General features: G+C 37.2%; 2 protein-coding genes across 5 annotated transcripts in view; one reads left to right on the top strand and one right to left on the bottom strand.

Annotated features, from left to right (window-relative positions):
- The window catches only part of LOC145934352 (latrophilin Cirl), a 425,698-nt gene that overhangs the window by 931 nt on the left and 401,053 nt on the right, over nucleotides 1-23,714 (top strand). The gene's annotated exons all lie outside the window — the stretch shown is intronic.
- Nucleotides 1-23,714, bottom strand: part of LOC145944350 (uncharacterized) — a 367,235-nt gene that overhangs the window by 2,643 nt on the left and 340,878 nt on the right. The gene's annotated exons all lie outside the window — the stretch shown is intronic.

The raw sequence follows: 23,714 nt of genomic DNA, 5'->3' as shown, positions 1-23,714 counted from the left end.
TCGACAAAAAGCTTTTACTTTCGCGCCAAATATATAACGGAAATTGCAGAACGGAAATTCTAGAAAATCCTTACGTATAAGTCTGCTTATAAGTTCCTGAATAAATACAACGCGGTACGTGAAGGGCCCACCGCTTAAATTACGGCCACGAAGGTATTGCACTTGTTCCGGTGCAACGCGCTGGAAAGAGACAAAAATGCGCCATTTTCCGGAACAAATGGTCCCTACATATGGAAGCATTACGCACCTCCATGCGCCCATCCTCGGTACGAAATTATAACGAAATATATCGCAACTTTCGCCCCATAACGCGCACTCGTGTGTGCACATAGTAGGTATATAGATAGTACGCCTCCGCGTGGATGATTTGTGCTCGTATTGCAAAAGTAAGAAGCGGAGAATTAGCAAGCAGCGTAATTTATCGATCGATATCGATATTAGCAACGAGGCGAAATATCGTAAATGTCAATTATCGGCTTCCATCGGCGGCGAGAATTCTCCACGGGATCCGAATTTATGACGTTAAACCTTAGGAAGATGCTATAAAGTTAATTTCACATTGTGAATCCTATTCGCTTTTAATATTACTCTTTAAGTTGTTGCGCTATTTCGCACCGTGTTGGTCAATGTTGCGATTTTTATTCCCTACGATCGTGATATAATTGCACGAAGCTATAATGCAATTGCAATATCTATTACATATACTCTTTAGTTAGAAAGTTTGTAGCTTGGACAGCACAAACAAAATTGGCAATCATTATTCTTAATTATTTTATGTTATGTACTCATTACGTAAACAGTCATATCCTGTCTTTAACGATTATACGATCATTATTCATCATTCGAAAATATTTCGCATGCACTCTACAATTACGTTGATTGGCAATATTTCTCTCGGCAACGTATGACACAAACCTGATATTTATAGTAAATTAAATTGCTTTTTTCTCTTTTTCATGTCGCGGAATATAATATACATTATTTTTAAAACTGCGTGAATCTAAATTACAGGATTTTCACGCGCATAGCGTGCTCAATTCGATATATATATATATATATATATATGGATTCTTAAATTGGAGCACCTCACATCTTATTCTTACATTTAATTACGTCCGGACCGTAATGCTCGGAAAGAGGCATTAATTAAGCGGAAACGTGACGCAACGACGCCGCTGCGCGATCGGGTCCGACAATGCAGCGATGCTATGCCTCCCGGTGTTAAATGCGCCCGAAGCATCACGCTCTCTCTCTCTCTCTCTCTTTCTCTTTCTCTCTTCTCGGAGGACAAGCTCTCCTCTCGTTCACCAGAGGTAGAAACTGGTTTCGGAAGAGAAGAGAGATGCCGTCTCTTGCCCTCTATGCCTTCGTCCTCGCTGCACATCCTCTCCGCTCCCTCATTCTCTTTCTCACACGCCGGAGCGGAGTCGATCAAGTCTCTCGCTCAAGCCGGGACCCGCTCGCTCGTCTTATTCTTCAGATTCTCTATCTCGACGAAAAATCTATGTCAACCGACATGTTGACACGTGTTCAAATGTTACGGGCGCGCGAGCTCGCGCGGAAAGAAGGGAATCAGGGAGGAGGCTTGGAAGTCGGGTTACTGGTATGCAGTGTCGGATTTCGCCGTGTCTCCTCCGAGAGAAGAGAGCGAAGGGGGAGATCGCGCAGAGAGAGGAACGCACACCTCGAGATGCAACGTAGGAGAGCGTATACGCATATGCGTATACACACGCGACACCCAGCCGTCTCTCATGAATCAAAACTATTCGTGACGGAGGGGGCGGACAGGGACAGAAAGAGGGAGGACATATACGTGTTTGCTTACAATAAGCGGGAGGTCATGTCGCGGTAGCTATATCGCATTGCCCTGATCTGAGATATGAATTTAATTTTATTATGACGTGAGTCGACCGGTTATCTTCGAATCGCGCCTTCATTCTCGTGGGGAAAGGGGGAGAGGCGAAGAAAGAGAGAAAGAGTGATATACGTAGAACGATGATGAGAAGAGAGAGATAGGACCGTGGACGACCTATTTTAATGTACCGACTGACCTTTTGAAAATGTTGCGTTCGGGGGAAAAAGGCAGAGACGCGTAATTGTTCTGTTGGAGAACGTTTGATCGGCGTGGAATCTGGAAACAATATAAACGGATAATAGTGAACGCGATGAATACTACTGCGCGAATCTCGTCAAGTTTCATTCCCTTGTAATCTCGCGCAGCTAGTTTGCTGGAATTGCATGCGCTAAGTCACTCCCAGGTGTTCCATGAAATAAGTGCTTGCGTAAAATCTATAATCACTTTCAGATATTCTGTAGCGTTACTACAGAGTCGTGAAAATTTAGACAGAATTGAATTGAAGTACAACAAGAATATAAGATAAAATACACTAACTATATTAAATATAAACTAAAAAAAATAAATAAATAAATACCGCATTAAATAATAAGGGAGTAGGCAGTAAGATACACATAAATGTGTTAATTGAATAAAGGGGTGATTTCACGATCAGAGAGAATAATACAGAAAGATGCAGAAGTTCAATCGACTAGTCGTAAAGCTCACATAACACGTTATAAATTTTCTATCGATTCAAGTTATATGAATTAAGAGAGATAACATCGGACTTGGAAATTAGAATATTAATTTAATATGAATTAAAGATTTCGCAGATTAATTGCATTAAATTGCAGGGCGCGCAATTTACATAAACAGGCTAATTAAACTGACAATGATATCCGGTGACTTTTATTGTCGCCTAGCATGACTGCATTTCGCGTATGCGTGCACGCGTGAAACCATGACGTGCACGCCATCACGACAGACAGACGCGGTTCGGTACTTTGCGCGCCGGTAAATTAATATTCGCGAGTGGGCGGCGCGCGTATAAATATTCAAAAGTAGGCACGTTCGGCCGTCTCGTCTGACTCATTGGTTCGCTGGCTGAGTCTCCCTGTCCGTTTTCACTTTCTGAACGTTTTCGCTTTTCAGCGCATCGCGGCTTACACACCCATAAACCCCGGATAACGTATACGTACGGTGAGAGTTAGCGAAAAACGCATAAATGCAATTTAGCCGACAAATGATTTAGGCGGCCATATTTGTGGCAATTAGCGCGAAGAATCGCATTACAGAATCTATTTAATTAAAAAAGACAGTCTGGCGAATAATTAATAAGCATGAGTAAAAAAAATTTTATCCGAGATTCACTTGGATTTACAAGAGTTATTTTTATATAAAAATATTTGTTATTATGATTTTTATTATCTCTTCAATATGTGAATCTATAAATACAAAGAAATGCATTTTAATCTTAAAAAAATTATGTAAAAATATATATATATTACATAATGTCATTTTATATTCATCAAATCATTGCATTACATTGCAAATTAATTTATTGGCTTATTATTAGGGTTTACGAAATATTTTCAATATAAAATAGTTTAAGATATTTTAAACACAAATATGAATGTTCTTGTTCACGACTTTAACTTGGCATGATCCTTTAATTTCATTTAGTCATCGTTCATTTACATCATATAGAGAAAAAAATGAATTTTGTATACTGCGGGATTAACGGGATGGAGTCATCGCGGTTTGAGGAATTAATTGCATCGCGTGGATAATTAATGATCCCAAATCGATGGCATTTGAATCAAAACTGATAGAAATGTAATGCCACTCGATTTATATCGTATGCAATTGGTGAATATTTAAATAATGCAAACGTGGTTCGTGTGGTATATTTATTTCAGTGCGCGAATAATCATCGCTGTTAAATAGACGGTGCTATTTCAATCATGGGTTATAAAAATGTGATAACGTATTGATTTTAAACAAATATTTTTTACCGTAGACAGAAAATGTGTTTTTAAATAATATATATTTCTTAAAAGCGATATATATGTGTGTGTAAAGTGATTTACGTTAGATTGTACAAGCTATTTTCTCAGAAATTATAGAAATAGTGAGACAAAATATAATAAATCGAAACTCTAGTCACGGAATTTTTTGAATGGATATTACTTTAATAGAATTTTAATCTTTGCACAGCACACACACACAATTAACAAAGCTACTTTAAAGTTTAAAAAATGAATTGGCATGAGAAAAAAGAATATTCAATTGGATTTTCACAGAGAAAAAATATTTGATCGCGCATTCACAGGGAATCTGCTTCTAAATTTTGATATAAACTTTATAAAATATATGATTTATTTGATACAAATACAAAGTGATTCTATATGCATATAATATATGTATAAATTAATTAAAATGTATATTTAGAATCATATGTGTATAAAATAATATTAAATTAATATAAATGTGTCATATTATTGAATAACCTAAACGCAGTATAAACACAGTAGCATATCTCTAGCATTTTCAATAAAACATAATTAATCTTTATAGTTACAACTTACCAATAATAATTAATTAACTTCAAGTAACCCTCTTTTATATAAGCAGAATCTTAATTTGCAACTCGAATGTCGCGTGCGCGTCTATATTTTTTTTTACACACGTCGTCTCGTCAACCAGCATGTAAAGAGCGTGCTCGTACCTACCGATTCTCGACAACCTTTTTTTTTCAAAAGGGCACGATGTGGGCGCGCATAACAAAGATGAGTTTACTGGGATGAAAGTCATCTGAAGCCGGAGCTATCTCTATTCACATAGCAAAGCGCCAGAGAGAATCGGCGCGCCGGGGTCAAGTCGCGCGCGCGAGCGTATAACTAGATACTTCAGGAACTCTCATTACGATGATCCGCCGGGGCAATAGTCGCGGCCTGCAAACCAATATTAAGAAAGCATTGTCGCGCATCATATCGGTGAATCACCTCGACACATACAGCCTGTCGAACAATGCACGGAGTCGTCGAATTATTAGCGCTTGCACCGATTGCGTCAGCAGTCTCCTCCCTCGATCGTAGTTTCAAGAGCATTTCAATCTGCTGACGATCCGTGATAATAATTAGCGGCCTCTTAATGAATTTTCGCATTCTATTCCATTCTATGCTGTGCCCGGTTAATGACAAATTTTTTTCGGAAGATAGAAATAAATCATACAAAATTTTTGAAATAAAAACAGTAAAAACAAGTTTTAATAAAACAGAAGCAGAGAGGCAAAAGTTGTCTTTTTTTTCTATATTTTTATTTTCCTGAAATTCATGTGGAATTGAGATTAATGAAAATTTATAAATTCAACATATAATATATTATTCCTCGTGTGACTTATAAGATTATAATAGAAATATATGACACACGGAAATGACGGTGGCAGAATAAATTGCCAGCTCATCATGATATTTTTGAATGAAAAGTATTTTCTTTAAATTCTGAGTTTTATTTCATTATAGTAGCTTTTATATTTTTAGGGCCGTAAAACTGCAATTTCTCGAAAAATATAAATTCAGTTATTTACTTATTAAGTTTGACATTATTATAAAAGATCGACTATACCTGTGCAATTCGTTAATTACAGTTGTTATTTAATACATTTATTTGCACGATTATTCTCTTAATTGAAGAAAATTAATCCGAAAGAGAGATAATCTAAATAAAAATACTTTTTGTATATTTTCTGCCGAGCAGTTTATACATATTTCAGTTGCAACAATGGTACACGATAAATATGCAAATAATTATGAAATTGTGTCGACATGACAAGAAATAATAGCGACGTCGTACCATTTCTTTCGTGTCGTTACGACCTACTTGGATATTAATAGTAATACAATTAAAAACGGCAGACCGCATCTAATTGCTAGATGGAATTAGTTATATGTATGTCGCGTACATTTATACATGAGATAATCAATCCGGAATTTTCATTATGGACATCTTTGAACTCTATACGATGTCTCGAATTTTTTCGTCTGTACAAAGGAACAAGAATATATATTTAATTGTCTCGAAGTATTTATGAATACCATTATACACTATTATATTTTCTTTAATGTAAATTTTAAGATTTAAAGATTCCTGAGATTGAATAAAATGAATGATATTTTATGTGATCTTATTTTAGCAAGATATTTAAGATGTACATATTATTATTTATGCAAATTTTATATCTTCGTATTTATTTTATTGTAGAAATTTAATTTAAATTAATTTTAAATTTATTCTTATTCTACAATTTTAAAAAATTCTTACACAATTGTAGCCACATATAAAAATTTTAATATTTTTTAAATATTTTTTCAAAATGTAAATTAAATTTTTGTGATAGAATTTTTTAAACTGCTCCAAAAACAGTTTTTGCGTTTAGCATTTTGTGTGGATACAGTCAAATTACATTTTAATAAATGTCACTGTCTCTGAATTCTTTTGACAGAACTTTAGTGATTTTTTTTATTATACGTGCTATTTTAGATAGACTGTAAAATAAATCACATAATTATAATATAAAATAAGACTACCGTTCTTCTTAAACTTTAACAATTAAGCTAGATGAATACTTTTTAAATGTCCTCGAGACTCGCTTTAATCAACATATTCATCACATTTTATTACGAAATCTTTATCATGATCGAGTCTTAGGCATTCCTATAGACATTCTTATTCTATCAAGATCATCATCATTGTTTCTCATCAATCAATGCCATATATTTTCACTAAAGTTAATATTAAATTCATCCATTTAAATTGGAAATTAATCTCCCACACAAATTTCGAATTAATTATCGAATTTAATACCATATATTAGTTTGAATCAACAAATACATCATTCATTTATGTCACTAACAGCAGCGAAAATAAGCCGTCGATAATAATCGACGCATATGAGTCTTCTGCGATAAAGAAGTAATAACGTGAAAAATTATATCTCAGTCATAGAACAATTTATGATATTGCGCACCTTGTTGCAGGATCAAATTATAATACCGCGATTATATAACTGCAGTATACACTTAATAATGCGACGCAAGCTGGTTTTCAGCTGGACCACGTCGCGGCGAAATGGTTAATGAAGGCGCAATCGTGGCTATTGCGGGACCATAAGCGGCATTAGCTTTATTAAATAAAATCGCATCAAGAGGATCGTATAGGACAGAGTTAATTGAATGATTGGGCCTTGTACGCTCACTGGGTGCGTTGCATACCGAGACACATATACACACACATACACACACAGACAGACAAGGTATATACGCGTTTGGCCTCTATTCAGCGCGCGTTCGTTCATACGTCGTAAAACACTTTGGTGTATTTCGTTTGACGCAGTTTGCGCATTAGTAATGCAAATTCCGCGCCGGCCGGTCGGCTTTGGCAGCGCGGGTTTTCAGAGATACCGATGCGCCCAGTGCCTTTTCGGCCGTTCGAGAGGGATGGAAATTCCGCATTGCCAAGGGCGCGTTAATTTTGATATGTACATCCGCAACCACCGGGCGAATTACACCGCCGCCATGCATAACGCATGGCAGCCGAATGGAAATCGACTGCATCACGGAGGAAGACGGAGAAGGAAAGCGAGATAGGGAAAAGAGGAACAGCCAAAGTAGTAATAGTCAACGTTGTCTTCTTCTCTCTCTCTCTTTCTCTCCTTTAACTGTCTAGCGATACTCCATGCTTCGCGATTCGCTATCTGAGAGCGAAACATTCCTCTCTGTTCTCCCGCAATTTTGCGACGTTGCTCTAAATATTAAAAGTTGTTTTCAATTTTAAATTCACCCGATTCACTGTTCTTAAAGCCGGAATGATATCGTGTAGGATCAAAACCTGGAAAAATATATGTGTCAAGAAAGAGAAAAAAATTACTATTCTTTCATAACCGACATTGTTTACGTTATTGCAAGTGTCTCTTAAAATTATTGTTGTTATTTTAAATATATTTATCTTTTACTTGAAAAAATAAATAATTCAAAGAATTATGCTGGATGGGATTGACAGATTTATGTAGCGTATACCGCGAAGCGCTAAAACTCGAAATGGATAATGCGTCATTAATTTCACTATAATCACGAAACGCATATTAGTGTTAAGATAATGAACAATTAATTTGTAGGATAAAATACACTCTAGATTGCCAAATTCCTATAATGTTATTCCGTCGTACGCCTGAAGCTGTACACGACTCCTTCGTCATGTAACACGTTTGTATAAATGTTAAAACAGATCACGATTATTTGTCGATGATTATCTCACACAAATCCTCTAAAATGAAAGAAGAGTTTATCATAAATAATGATAATATTTTACTATTGAAACATTTCAATAACTACGTTTGAAACAATTCTTTAAAAAATTATGACTTGTAAATTCGATCACGTACGATGTTGATTATGTTTATGTTTGATATTGCGTTTCTTTTTTATGTTGTTGGCACGGCTCGCCTTCCGTTATTGATCATTCTTATCTTAGAAAAAAGCTTTTTTCTCTTTGTAAGGGGAAAAATATGTTCCCCAGCAAATTTTTCCCAGGACAACTCTCAGAACAGGAGACAACCTTTTGATCTTTTATCATTTGCACCGTCGACCTCGCCCTTTCTCAACGTGTTACTTTGCATCGCTCCGCGTTTTGGTTTGTAAAATCGTCCCATCTGATGTCTCCGCTTTTCTTCTTTCTTGTTACTTTGTTCCTCACGAGATGCGCTTATTTTCGGCACCGACACAGTTCCGCAGGCGTGAAGGGCGCTCTCGCTTTGCAATCATTGCGGATGCTTTCGCGAAAGTATCAAGGGTCACTGCGGGCGCGCAAATTGCGGCACCCGCAACGGGTCACGCATATACAAGGGATGGATTCTTGGAGCAAATGCAAATGATGGCCGAGCTAGCTCGCTGTTTCCTTTGATCTTCCTGAGCATCATTTCTGAGATATTTACTTCTCATATCATTTTAATATTTCGTATGAAGCTGTATATCGTTATACATCAGAAGCACATTTTTTCGTACTTTACCCATCATTTTTTACCAATAATTTCTGGCGCGCTTTATATAAACATGACACAGTAAAGTGCATACAAAATTTTATAAATATATATTAAATTATTAAATCAATTATATATAGACTAGTTGAAGGAAAGTCAATTTTTGTAATGAAAAAATTAAAGCGAAGGATATAAGTTTCCTTCTATGAAATTATACAATGTAGAATATTATTGTTATATGATTTTTTTGTGATTTATTACAAGCCTCTTTTCTTTATGATCGAGTAAGAACAATATTTGAATTTTAAATTTTAAGATAATAATCAATAACCAACAAAAATGCGTGAAAATCGTCGTAATTCGGAAAATATATTTATCATAAATTTAATATTTTCTACAATTCAGAACTTACAAATATTTAATATATATGCATCATAATTCATACTTCTTTGTTAATTATGATTCTGCGATCGATGGATAAAATTCGACATTCGTGCGACGTGAACGCACAAACATGTAGATGTTATTATCACGAACAGAGACTATACGAGAGAGTTTCTGCCTCGATCAATCGGGATCTCTCGGATTACGTTCTACACGCTGGCCGATCCAATTCTGTTGCCACCCAGCCCGTTATCTACCTAATTAAACGAAACTAATACTGACGTTGCACGTAGCAGAGCTGAAAAGGAACCTATACACGTAGACGAGCTTGCCAAATCCATTTTTCTCACACGTCTTTACAGGAACGGCTAATTGTAAGCTGCAGCAATAAATACAGCATTGTAGAAAATCACATGTGATATATAGCGTTCATAATTGAGGCGGCATAGCAAGCAATATTTTCGAATTGTTTCATATATTATTCAGTACTTGTCCTTTCTTAAATGTACTTTGTTGGATAATAAATTTTAAAAAGCGATGCTAAAATTTCCGGTTTTCAATATAATTTTTTTTTTGTGTTTAATATAAATTTTTATAGAAATAATCTATAAATTTGCTACAAGAAAACTTATTCTCAAATAATAATTTTTATTTATCTGAAAGCTTTTGTTATTTGAGAAAGAGAAAAATAGGTTGTATGTGTGTAAAGATAATGTTTCTTTGCAAGTTTAAACTTGGAAGAGAAAATATAAAAATAAATCTCGATTTTGTCGCTATATCTCGTTTACAATCAAGATAATACAAATGGGTGAGCAATCGTTTTTCGAAAAGCGCCGAGTCCCGAGACACACTAATCAGCGGGTTAATCGCCTAGGACAACAGACTTTAGCTGCACGCAAAGAGGCGGTATCCTCGCGCAAAGATACGCAAAGGACATCTATTAGATGCGATTGATCTCGCAGGATTCTCCAACGAGCGACATTACTTAACTCTTAATGCCTCGTCCGAGGAACGATCGAGTTTAATCTCGCAGAAGCTATATACGTGCCACACGACAGAATGCAGTAGCTTTCGCATGCCTTTCTTCCCTCTTCCTTCTTTCCTCCCTCCCGCCTGCTCTTCCCTCTCGAGTCTTTCTCGCCGCAGGATGCAGCTACCAGGCAGATGAATAGATAGCGGCTAATTTTCAGCGTTCATTAGAGCTGCGGGTCTCCGTACGCGTGTATTCTCGTTGCGCTCGCGCGACACTTACTGCCGGACTCGTACTTGCATACGCAGGGCCGCAATAAGATCTCTCTCTAATCCATTTGCAACTGCGATGCAAACAGGTCATCGCTCGGTAATCGTTAACTCTTCACGAAATTGAGGATATTATATCTTTACAGAGTTCGGAAATAATTTCAACCAGATTCTGATGCTGTAAAGATGAAACTGATCTCTTATTTATTCGCGACGATCTATTTTTTGAAGCAAGCAAACTTTCAACAACATCCTAGAACGTTTTAAAGAATTTCACTTCGCTGTATAAAAACGAAATCTCCAAAATATCGCGCTGCAGTTCGGATTGCGCATCTCGGTAAAGCGAATGCATCATCTTTGGAACGGTTCGGTGGATGCAGCCCTGCTTGTACGATGCGAAGGCCGCTCGCGGAGCAACCGGTACACATTACGTACATGTACATACGTGTGTCTCTACGGTGGTGGCAGCAGAGAGATCGCAGCAGGGAACATACAGGCACGCCAAGAGAGCAAATAAAGAGATCCGGCATCCCGGAGAAATCTAATTCCTAATTGGTGCTTCGCTCTGTACTCTGCTCGTGTCGGTTATCTACCGCTATCGAAGCGCACGACTGGACTTTGTGTACCACTGCTGCTGCTTGCAGAAAGGATACTGTCGAAGAAGAGAGAGAGGGAGAGAGAGAGAGAGAGAAAGAGAAATGGAAAGCGAGTACGACAGAACAAGACGAAAAGAGGGAGAGGAGACGGGGGAGAATAATGGCTGCGGTTTAACTGTCAGACACAAAGGGGGTCGAAACTGCCGAATCCATACGAGGAGCGAGAGGGTGAGAGAGCGCGAGAGAGCCCTCCCGGGCTCGATTACAAAAATTGAATGTAGCCTCACCTGTCAGTCGGCGGGACGGACGCGTGCGTTATCGCGTTAAGTGTAGAGTACGCTTTATATCACCGCCAGATATTGGACTGGTTGAGAGATCTAGCGCACAAATATATATATATATATATATATCTATATATATACATATATATATATTTATCAATCTCGTAGGACGTGAGCGGATGAAAGTCGGATTCTTAGCTTGAGTTATTCTCATGGATAAATTATTTCCCATTGTGTTTAACGCGCCGGGGATCTATCGCGTGAATAGTGATTGAGAGGGCAAGTGAATGGAAGAGGTCTATATGTCATGCTCTTAAGCTGTATTATAGCCATAAATTGTTCTTCCTCACACCGAGTCATGCATACCGTCGATTAGTATAACGATATTACAGCCTTTTATAAATATTATCGATTACAATGCCGAATAATATTTAGCGAAAATTGATGAGTTATCGATGAATAAACTACGTTTGAAATCGCGAATCACACTGCTATATTATATGTATATCATATATTTTTTATTTTAAAACTCCCCGATAATTTTTAGATATCAGAAATGTAACAATCTTCACTTGACATCTCATAATGGATTTAAGAGAGTCGAAATTAAAGGGCATAAAATAAATATTGTTTACGTTTTAAGTATAGCAACGTAAATGCGCATTCGTAATAAATCCGCGAGCTATTCTTTTTGTTGTAAGGATCAAACTTTCTTCTCGCGCGTCGAAGAAAAAATTGACAAAGATGCGCCTCGGTGCTGTCGAAGGGTTAAGCACCACGCGGCCTTGAATGCGGATTTTTCTCACAGGAGTTAACTCGGCATAAAATAGAGCCGTGTCCGACGCACGCATCGCATCGCATACACTCATTCACTCACACGCTTGCCCGCGATTGCATTTACATCGCGTTGTTGTGTTTGCGAGAGAAGAAAGGCAGAGTAGCTAGCTCGCGCAATTTAACAGCGGCTCGTTCGTTAACCCTTCAATAGTTGCGCAGGTAATTGTAACGTTCGCGAATGATGAAAATCGCTTGCCAAAAATTTCGCATTTTTTAATCTTTCCCTTTTTATAAAAGAGAAATTTTTTAATACATAATCATGGAATTTATTTCTATAATTCTTCTAAAGGTAAGAGAAAATATTATCTAATATATATAGCAGTATAATAATGATGAGGGTAATAATGAGAGACACCTTCTCCAAGAGTAAGAGTAACGAATGACTGCACAAGTCGGCAGTCGGTCGCACGTGAAAAATTGTGTCACCCTAAAGACCTAAAGCAACGGCGTCGACGGTTTCTTTAGCATAAGAATGTCAGGATGCGCCACGAGATATTCGCGCATTGTTCGACGAAAGAAAAATACGTGGCGGCGGCGTCCGGCGAGTGATCGAGTGCAGTTATGACGCCCCGGACGGCGCACTCGTATTCGAATAAAAGCCGAGCGTGGGAGGTGAAAGAGTGAATAATAACTGTGAGAGTAACGTCCGCCACGCTCTCGGGGAGGCCCGGACTCGCTGTGACTACTCTCGCATCTCAATTCGTTCGTTTCACGCTTTCAATCGTAGGGGTATATTGTTTTTTACATGATATTTTTTTTATGCACACACAAACCATTTCAAAACTACAGCGTTCTCTTTTATGAATTTACCATTCGAAATTGAAATCGATCAGTCTTGGGATATTTGATCAAACATTAATTTACAGAGATAAATGCTTCAAATTAAATCTCCAATTAAATCTATACGAAAATAAATTCCACACGTAATTAACTAAAAAGGCAAGTTTACTTTATATTATCACAAAACTTTAATAAAAAAATATGAGATATCTTGAATAAATTAATGAGAACCATATATAATTATTACAGTTAATTTTACTTAATTAAAAGATACATTAAATTTATATCATATATAATAAATATCAAAATGTAGTAATTACACAAGTATTCTTTTTTTTTATTTTTAATTTACAGATGCAGTTTTCTATATGGCTATTAGATCTATAATAAATAATTAAAAATGTTTCATAAACTGTTGTATAAAAAATTGTTTTTCTATTTATATTGTGTGTGTGTGTGAATAAATTGACCTTATATTTATATGATTGGTACCGTAAGAAAAGTAGCTTATAGACGTTGAGTATGATAAATGTAAATTCTTAAATGGCTGCTGTAGGTGATAGCTCGCGACTCATAAGCGTATCGAACCGTGTCGAAGCAACTTGCTCGTCGTTCGAAAGGAAAAGTAAACGCGGAGGCAAGGCCGGGAGATATGAGAGACGAGGAGAAGACGAGAAGCGATATAGTATGCAAAACACGAAGTATCGTCCTGAGAAGCGAGCCGCTCTCGGCTGCACCGTAATTGGCCGCGCGCGGTGCATTCTTATCCTCTCGGAGTTGCAACTCGTGTACGGGCACTCTCTTAAATGTTGCGGGCTCTAAGCACCGGATATACGATAATTGCTGGCGGGAGTCGCGAGGGCACCGCGATTGTAAAAACGAGTCTCGCCCAGGGGCGAATCTAAAACCTTTCATAGCATTGAATTGAAAACTAGCATCCTCAGAGATCGTCCTCATTATTATTGTGCTGCCTCTTTATAGTTCATTAGTGTTCTCTAAATAATCATATTGTATAAGCTGTTAAAAACATAGAAGAGAATAATATTTTATATGCATGTATATAGAGTCCGCCTTTTTAATATCCCGCGAGTGCAATTCTCGATATTCATTATTTCATTTTCGATCTCTATTTCGATCGACTGACTCGCAGCTCACAGCGTGAACTAAACTATTATATATATGTTTTAAACATATTTTTGAAAAATTTACCTAAACGTGATCTGGTGTAGTTCCAAACGGAAAAGCGCATCAGCATACTGCCTTGAATTCCAGAAGTGGTAATTGCAATTCGAAATAGTTTAGCTCACGCTTTGAACTCGCGAGTCAGTCGATCGAAATAGAGAACGGTAAAATAACGAATATCGAGAATTGCGCTGGTGGGATATTAAAAAAGCGGACTCTATTAGCACACCCGACGCAATAAATGAATGACTTTTTTTTATGAGAAGAAGCAAACAAATACTGGTAAATTTTGTGTTAATTTTAAATCGAATACATTTTGAGAATGTATACGTATGCTTTTAAAATATTTATTCAAAGAGACAAATGTTATATATTTTTTATTCATAATGATGTAGAGAACGATGTAAATTGTATTTCTTGTTTATTTATGCTATCTATTTATATTAGCATAAAAATATATATAGATTTTTTTCATTATTTTTATATAATTAATTTATGAACTATTACAATGTCAGTGTATGTAATCCTTATTAAGTAAATTAAGATTTGTATAAAGCTGTATATAAACGTCTATAATAAATTGACCTATAGTAGACAGTTTTTTTTCGATGGAGTACAATGTATTATAAAATTATAATAATTGTCGAAAAAAAAAATATTTTTTTAATTATATATTTGGTACGAAACGCACAATCTCTCTTGATTGTTATGATACAAAATACTACCCTACATTGTCCTTTGCAAAATACTCCAAATGTCTATATTGTCAATTATGATATAGCTTGGTGCCTTTCATATAAATGCCATCGAAACGAAAGTCACGCAAAACGTTTCGAAGGGCTAACACTTCTTTGAGCGACGACGAATGTGAGGAAATTATACGTTGCGTGTATCTTTGATCGGCGATACGGAGGGAGAGAAGGTGTGTGTGCAACTATGTGTAATGACGTTGATGATGCGCCGGCATAATTGCGGCGATGCCGAGAAGTGTTTAAAGTACATGCGATTGCGATTTGGATGCCCGATAATGAGCCATTGTTTGCGGATATTATTGCATATAGTTGCATCATTCTATCTCTGAATTTTTCACACTTTAGTTGTAATGAATGTAAATTGCACGCCTTTTCTGATTCCCCCTTAAATAGATACGCGTGAAATATCGGAAAATATACACGAAGGTAAATCTCGTATTGCGCCAACGATAATTGTTACAAAAACTCCCAAGTTCGTGATGGTAACGCTAAGTATAATGTTAGATTTTACTGTTAAATAACAGCAATGAGTACTGAAAAAGGATTTGCGATCTAATGTAATGCTGTCCAAAGTGCTTGCGATCTTTTCTCTCTTTAAGTCTACGAAACCATTCAATTCTCGAGATGTCCTCTTACGATAATCCCATAGCGTTGCGAAAGACACGTGTTACCCTTAACCCGAGTCGCGTGCGAGCTCTCACAGAAGGACGACGCGACGGGAGCTTGGCATTTTCCTCGCGAAGGCGACGTTGACGTCTTCGGGATTCGCGGGCTTCGAGATTACGGCTGCTACTATGCCTTCTCCGTCGCGGCGAAAGGTGAGGTTGCCGAGCGGAGAAAAAGAGAAAAAAAATCCGTTCTCATGCATTTTGCATGAGGGGAACGGTTTTGTCAATACCGTTGTTGTGATCGAAAATTGCTCCTGGAAGATACGATTTGAATAAGAGGGCATCGGGGACCGTGCGGTCGCCTCGCGTTGAACTTGAATCGGGACCCGACTGTAACGAATAAATTGCTCGCATTACGTGCGTTGGTTGCCCGGACGCAACCTTTTTCGCGCCCGTCGAATAGACCAACTTTCGCATCCGCATTTCAGCGTAGCGATTTATCTGTGACACCCGCGTTGTCACATAAATCTATGATACGTACATCAGTTCGGAGTCCTGCTGGAAGAGGGCTTGCTAGAAAACTGTTACCGTGAAAATTCTTCGAATCCCTCGACGCGTGTGAACACTACATTTACATAGGAATTGCGCGTGTCGTCGTAATGTAATTTTTGGAGGATATAAAAAAATGATTCGGGTCTTTGTATCTTTGAGATCTCTCTCGAAGAAAAAGAAATTTAAAGCGCGTAAGAATTTATTTGATCGGAGTATAACATAAATGTCTTTGCATTATTAAGAATTTAGATAAAAATAAATAACGCGATATCAAAATAGCATATAAACATCGTGTTGAATAAATAAAAAAAATCTACTAATATTTTGATATCAGCGATGTCGTCAATATTAATATTTTAAGCTTCTACGTGATTTATTTCTCGAAATGTTAAGCTATATATTAATGTCGGTTTATCGTCGCCGATATTCGCGCTATTTGATAAAGCCAACTCATTAAAAACAGATCAATTACATGGCTCATATATCGCGTACCGAGTTAAGGGCCTTGAGATTTGCGACGATTCGTTCGTCGTGCCACTCATATGCGGTTCAGTCAGCTCGTTTCGCTATTGCAGACGAGTAACAGAATGACAAACTACGAACATCGCGCCGAAACGCAAACGTGAAGTAACGGTACGTGTTACACTGTTAGCACATTAATACGCGAAACGAACGGAAATCCTCTTGCACGAGAAATGATTCCATTAGTGAAATGACCGCACGAATGAAAAATCGTTTGCTATTGCGATTAAAAAGTGCGATCGCGGCTGTTATCGCAAAAGAAAGATATCCTTCACGAACGAAATTTCTTCATAGTCTATTTATAGACGCTTAACTTCAAAGAAAATATTAGTTTGTAATTTTTAATAAAGATTAAAATAAAAAAATCGCGCGAACAGCATGAAAGAACGGGCTATTGCATTTTCATCATTCTATCTTTATTTTTTATTTCACACCTATTTCTCCGCTTTGTAAAGAATATCATAGAGTGAACGTTCGCACGTAACGCAAACAATCAAGCCCTGCCTCCGAACACGGGTTGACGCAAAGCGTCCAGAATTGCATCCAGACTTTTATTGCTTGTCTTTTGCATTGCATCGATGCCCCGCGGCGCGTTAAAAACGAGCTTTTTTTAAAAAAAAATATTATGCACTTCGTTAGTCTTTTTCACATTTTACAAAAGCTGTATTACTTTCTACAAAAAAGTAAAATCACAATAAGAGTATTATCATTGCTATTACAATTAACAGATTAAATTTCTACTCTTTTAATTTTCTATTCTCTTTTTTTTTATTTTGCTTTTTATAATTTACATCATATATAGAATCAGAGTTTCACTAGTTGATAATTAATGATATAATAATGAATAAAAATTTTAATATCAAAATCTGATAAGAGAATCACACATCACCCGTTGTAATTCTCGTATAATTTCGTTTTTGGTTCTTTCTTTTTTATTTCGACATAAAGTAAGTTGCAAATCTAAATTACATCTAATCATACGTTATATGATAATGACAATAAAAATTGCCCGCTCACAATCACTGTGGATCATTCTGTCAAAACGAGCAGTTCTACATACGAGGACCTACGAGACGCACAGAAAGAAAAAGAGAGAAAGAGTTGGGAGAGAATGTTAAGCCGGCTATTAAAAGCACGTAATACCCATAGTTAACTATACGCGGGCGCGTTTAGCGCGAAACGCGCAAGTTACGGGCATTATTATCCATCCGCTGCGCTCGCGGCCTTTTTCCATTCGGCACGGCAGAATGCGAAGCTACCGTTCCGCCGCGCCGTAATAAAAGCTATTTCACTTCTTAATCCGCGCTATGGCAATTTTCCGAGTCGAAGCGAAACGTAGGGACCTTTTTGCCGGGCGTCTCCTGTATCCGTTTCGTTCCGTCCTATTCCGAACGTTTTCTAACGCGACTTTCCTGCCGCTATTCATCAGCGATCATACTATGCGTTTTTGTGCTTAGTTTCTCGGTTCGTTATTAGAATATTCTCTTTAGCTTTTTATCCGCGCGTATATATGTAATTTGCAGTCCGATTGCTCATTCATTAACGCTTTAGTTACAGTCTCGTATATCGATTTATTATACATATTTATCAGTTAAAATAGCGATTATATGACAGTAACAGATAATAAGCGTAATTTAATAATAGTAAATAATAATTGTAATAGAAGTAGGAATAAAAACGTATTGTATTGAGAGAACCCCATATGAAGTTACATATAATTTTGCTACGGATTTTTTATTGACATCTTTAGAAAAAGAATTATAATTTAGATCTGAAATTACGCGGACTTTTTTTATTTAATGATATATAATGATATATTTATTTTAAATATTGTTTTGTACATATTTGTATCTACTTTTAAGTTTTTTTTAAATCTCTGTTACTTTTAATATAATCGAATCATTCACATGAATGTATTTACATTTTCATTATGTGTATGTATTATTTCCTATGATAATGAAAAAGGATGATGCGAAAGAATACAGATATAAGTATATGAAATATCTCATTTCAAACATATGCTTTTGATTGTTCCATTATATAAATTTTAATATTACGCGCGTATATACAGTAGTATATAATTTATTAACTAAAAATATTCAATTATCATTTGTATACTGAAAGGATCGCTCGTCGATTTTATTTTTTTTTTTTCTCCATTCTTCGCGCGTCTCAGTCATTTTAATCATTTGATCATTTGACTCTTCCTTCTTCGCGAGCCATATTTACGGAGCACATCCCCATTATCCGCGACAAGCCGACTCCAGAAAGTTCGCGAAGCGTATGCGTGCAATAAAAAGAAGACAACATCGTGAGGAAGAGGACGACGAGGTAGGCAACGTTGGATTATAACGGCGACGGGTATTGACGTTAACGAGGATTTCCTTACGACAAGCGTCTCGAATAACGTACGTGAGATCGGTAGCTACACGCGCATGCATTGCAGACGTGTTATTTGCACCAAAGCACAAGCATAGGTCGTCTGTCTAACGGCCTGTCGTTACGTTTCGCAACCTTGTCGCATCCTCTGCCATCAATTAGTAGTCCTACGTTGCTCTAGATCGCCCTGGAAATTCTATACGGTCGTTGCGACATGCGAGCGTCGTATTAAAATAGCGCGATCCTGCATAAATCAATGAGAATATTTTTATGGAGAGCCAGATGTGTATAAAAACGCTGAAACGCCAGTGTGTAAAATGTTCTTCATGAGAAACTTAGCTGTTTAATGTCTCGCGAAGGTTGCCAGATTTGTCGCAAGAAAGGATATCCGAAGGGTTGTAAGCAAATTTAAAATTCATTCTTTCCGATCTTTTAATTTTCAGTAATAATGTCAAACCTGAGATGCACAATTCGTTATGAGGTAAAATTTGCTCGAGACTTTGTTTTAAAATCTTACTTATGTGTGTTTTTAATTTATTCAAATCTCAGTAGAGCAAATTTTCTTTTCACGCGTCTTAATTTTATTGGATAACAGAAAGAGAGATAAAGGTGTGAAACACGTCATTTAGTTCACAGCGCGCGTACTTGAAACGTCAAGTCTCTCGGTCTCCCTTTCTCTCCAGATCTTGCCTCGCGGAGACCTCACCTGCCATCACTAGACTACGGAATTCCACTCTTGCTCCTGCTTCTCGTCCTCCTTCTTCTTTTGCCGCTGCTTTGGCGAGAAGATAACCGATCGTTTCTTCGATACCGGCGCGCGGTCGCGCCGGATTCGTTTGTCCGGCCCCGTTTCGTTAATGGAGCCGTTTCTCAGAATAAGTAGAAGTGCACTCGGCACACACGCGCTCGCTCCTTTTACGCCGTCCGTCATCGAGGACTCGATCGCCCGCGTTTCCTCTCGCGATTCTGCTCCGCGCAACCCTTTCTTCGGCTTTGTTACATCGGCCATTCTTCGCACGATGTCCGACACGTTAAAGCGACGTCGACCCCGTTTATGGACATGTATAACCTCGACGGTCATTTCGTTCACCTTACAATAATGTTAATTAGAAAATAAAAAAAATTCTTGCTTCTCTCTCTCGCTCTTCTTTTAATGTTACACGTTAAATATCGTCTCGTTTTTTTTCCTCGCACTATGCGAGCCGCATTCATTGCCTTTGCTGCATCGAGACAATCACGACTTGAAGCTCTTGAACTCTTCGTTTCATTTATCAGAGACGAGATGTCTCTAAAATATTCTCCAATGATTAAAGATATATAATTATATAAGGTCCAATATAATTTCTATATATAAAAAAGTATGAATATGAATATTCTCAGCCATAGTTAGACATGCTTAGGTTTAAAGCCGATGTAAAACGATGTGAAATTTAAAACGCAGTTGCTAGCTTCCTTTTCCCGTCTCTTCCCCGTCGTACACGCGTATCCCTTTTATCGCGCCTCTCGTACGAAGACTTGGCGCGACCGCATCCTTCACTCACAGATAATGGAAGTGCGGATCGCGCTTCGTTGCACCGGCGCGGCGACGCAACGCGGTGGAGAATAGCGCAGCGTTCCGACAGGCGAAAGAAAGCGGTCGCTCGTTCGTTTTTCGCGTTCCACGGCGTTTTTTTGCGGGTCTCGAGTGTCAGAACGAACGGGCCGAGATTTGCACGCGGACCTCCGTGCAGGTAGCAATCGGCTTATTTCCAATCGATTCGGTCCGCAGCGAGTTTCTCCTCCTTTTCTCTCTCCTCTTCTTCGCCCATTGCCCTCATCTCCCATTCACGTGCACTTTCCGTTCTTCCTTTTTTTTTCAACGTTACGCCTCTGTCGCCCCTTCCCTTCTCTTTTCCTCCTCTTCTTTCTGTCTTTCTCTCTCTCTCTTTCTCATCCACCTTCCCCGAGATGCTCGTTCCTTTTTTTCTCTGCCGTTTCTTTTTCACTCGCCGGCTTTTTGCAATCTCGACATGGACGAGATTAAGGAAACCTTGTATTAACCGACCATATATTGGAGAAACATTTGGCGATTTCGATACGGCGGCAGATCGTTAGGCGCGATAGCGCGAATACAAGTATATCGAATTGACTACCGAATTGGGTTAATTTAAACTTTTAAGCGGACCGCGAGATAACACCACGATGGATGTAAAGGCATCCTTTGAGCGAGCAGGCAACGCGTTTGCCACTTTATTTTTTCGATGCGATTTGTGCATAGCAAAAGAGATTGTTTTTTCTACTACAGCTGATGACAAAATTGTTATATCAATGTAATATTTAATAATAAAATATTATTATTGCATAGAATATTATTGTAAGATTGTAATTCCAATTTCTTATGTGTATCGTGTACCTTAAATAAATTATATTTTTATTGCTCGAATTTGTTAAGAGTTTGTTTTAGAGAAAATAGATGCTGTACATTTTTTGTGTATGTGTGCTGTGTCATTTTTTTTATGTATTCTTATATTGTATCACGTGTGTTCCTCGTTTATTATTATTCATTTTATGTCTTTAAACTCTGAAAAATCTATTCGGCTTTAGATTCGCGGTTTTCTCCTCGATCTGGCTTGCTATCAAGTATAAGATACTTTTAAAGGGTCAAAGCGTCACACGGTAGAAGACTTAACGATTCGACGCGACCGCAATACGGTTTATCTGTTCACGGTTACGGCGCTTATCTGTGCGCGAAATGAATGGCTATGCGCTAAAATCGAAGCCATCTCTACTTGCGGAAATGGTTCGATTCGGCGAGCCTAGCCGAGACGATACTTTTCGCGAAGAAAACTCGATTTCTCCTTATCTCGATGCGAGGGAATGCTTCTCGAAGAGGAATCCGCCAACTGACCCTTTCGGACTTTCATCGTACTCCCTTTTCCCTCTTCTTTGGTTCTAATCGGACACTAATAGTTCCCTGAGGACGCCCACGCGGTCGAGAATTTCAACGCACGATCTCGTCCGCGTCCAATTACGGTTTACAAACATGTATACTGGGTGTGTCAAAGATCACACACTTTCTCTAGCTAGATTCTTTAACGAGATTGGCTTATAAACTCTTCGAATAGATCTTTCCTCACATCTAATACTAGTGATTTAAACTTAGAAAGTTTACATCAGTACTAAATTTACAGTAGATACTGTAGATAGTGTCTAGTATTAATGAATTAAGCTTAGAAAGTTTATTAATTTGCAATACTGTAAATGTATAAAAAAAACTTAATTTAATCAAATCAAATTTTAATTAAAATTTTAATTACCAGAATATTTAATGTTGCATAAATAATAAAAAGAATAATAAAGAAGATATAATGACATTTTTCTTAAGGAAAAGTCAGAAATCGTTAGAACAATTCAATAATAAAAGATATGCGCGTACATGTATGTATATGTGAAATATTTGCAATTTATTTCTTTAATATCTCTGAAGAATTTCGTATTTTCTTTCAGAACAAATTTAATAAATGGCATAGTTACTCAACATCGAATAAAAGATTTCGATGATTAAGTTTCAAGATTATAAATATAGGTTTGTTCCTTGTTCATTCAATGTAAAGTACACTTCGTTTTAGTAGAAGTTCCATTTAATTACTCCAGATACTCAATGCGAAAAGTTAGGAAAGTTGGAATAGCTAACAGTGTGTTCAATGAAATATCCATCAAAGAAAGCTTAATTTCATATTAAACCAAGAATCATGATAGCCGAAAGAAAGAGCGCGAATTTCTGATGCACCCTGTATACATATGCGATCTCTTTATTCTCTTCGTCCGAGGGCCGCGCCCTTCGTTCCGCCGCGTAGGCAAACGGCCCACGGCCCTTATCCTACATACCGCAACGTAGGAAGAAAATTAGGATATGGATACATCGCGAGATGGAATCGGACGTCAATGCTCTCTCGCAAATGTTTGAATTAATTCAATCTGTTAGACGACGACTCTGCATATTTGTCCTGCATCGTCTTCGTCTTCTCTTGTATATTTTCTAATAAAGTTCTCAAATTTTGCATAGGTCAATTATTCTATTCACATGGATAATTAAATAATTATTCAAATAATTTTAATAATAGCTTAAAAAAACCAATTCTAAAAGGCAAACAAATATGAATATATGTTTCGATGTCACATTCAAATAAAATGTATATATATTTTATTTATTAAATGTAATATATATTTTTGACAAATTCACCGATAAAATTACTATTTCATAATAAAAATGATCAAGCTTACAATAGCTTTCATGAAAATGGGCAACTGCCGTTTGTCCGTAAATTTCATTGACCTATGATACTTTTTAGTTGAATAAACTTTCTCTGTCTCTCTCTCTCTGACAATGAACTATATAAAAATAATCAATAAAATCCAAAAGTCCTTTTTTTAAACCGCTATTGTTTTTAAAAATAATATTGGTTAAAAAAAACCTTTCAATCGTCCGAATGCATTGCGTAATACCGACCTTTCTATCGGATAAATAATTCGTAAAGTTCGCTGAAACCATTTTTTATTTCCACGTCAAATCGCGCATGTTTGCATATATTCATACAAGGGATAAGCGTTAGTTTTTCTTTTCTTTTTTATACTTTCAGTCTAGGCGTAATTGGGGCAGAAACCTTCGAAGATAAGGGCCTTTTGCCTTCTGCCAGCGCTTTCTAATGTAAACACTTTTAGTGAAAAGTTTAAATTACCGACTGTACTT

Source organism: Prenolepis imparis, unplaced genomic scaffold, assembly GCF_030444845.1.
Source record: "Prenolepis imparis isolate NDT839.2.m4 unplaced genomic scaffold, iyPreImpa1.0 SCAF_1, whole genome shotgun sequence".
Classification (NCBI taxonomy): domain Eukaryota; kingdom Metazoa; phylum Arthropoda; class Insecta; order Hymenoptera; family Formicidae; genus Prenolepis; species Prenolepis imparis.
This window is presented reverse-complemented; position numbering and strand designations above follow the sequence as displayed.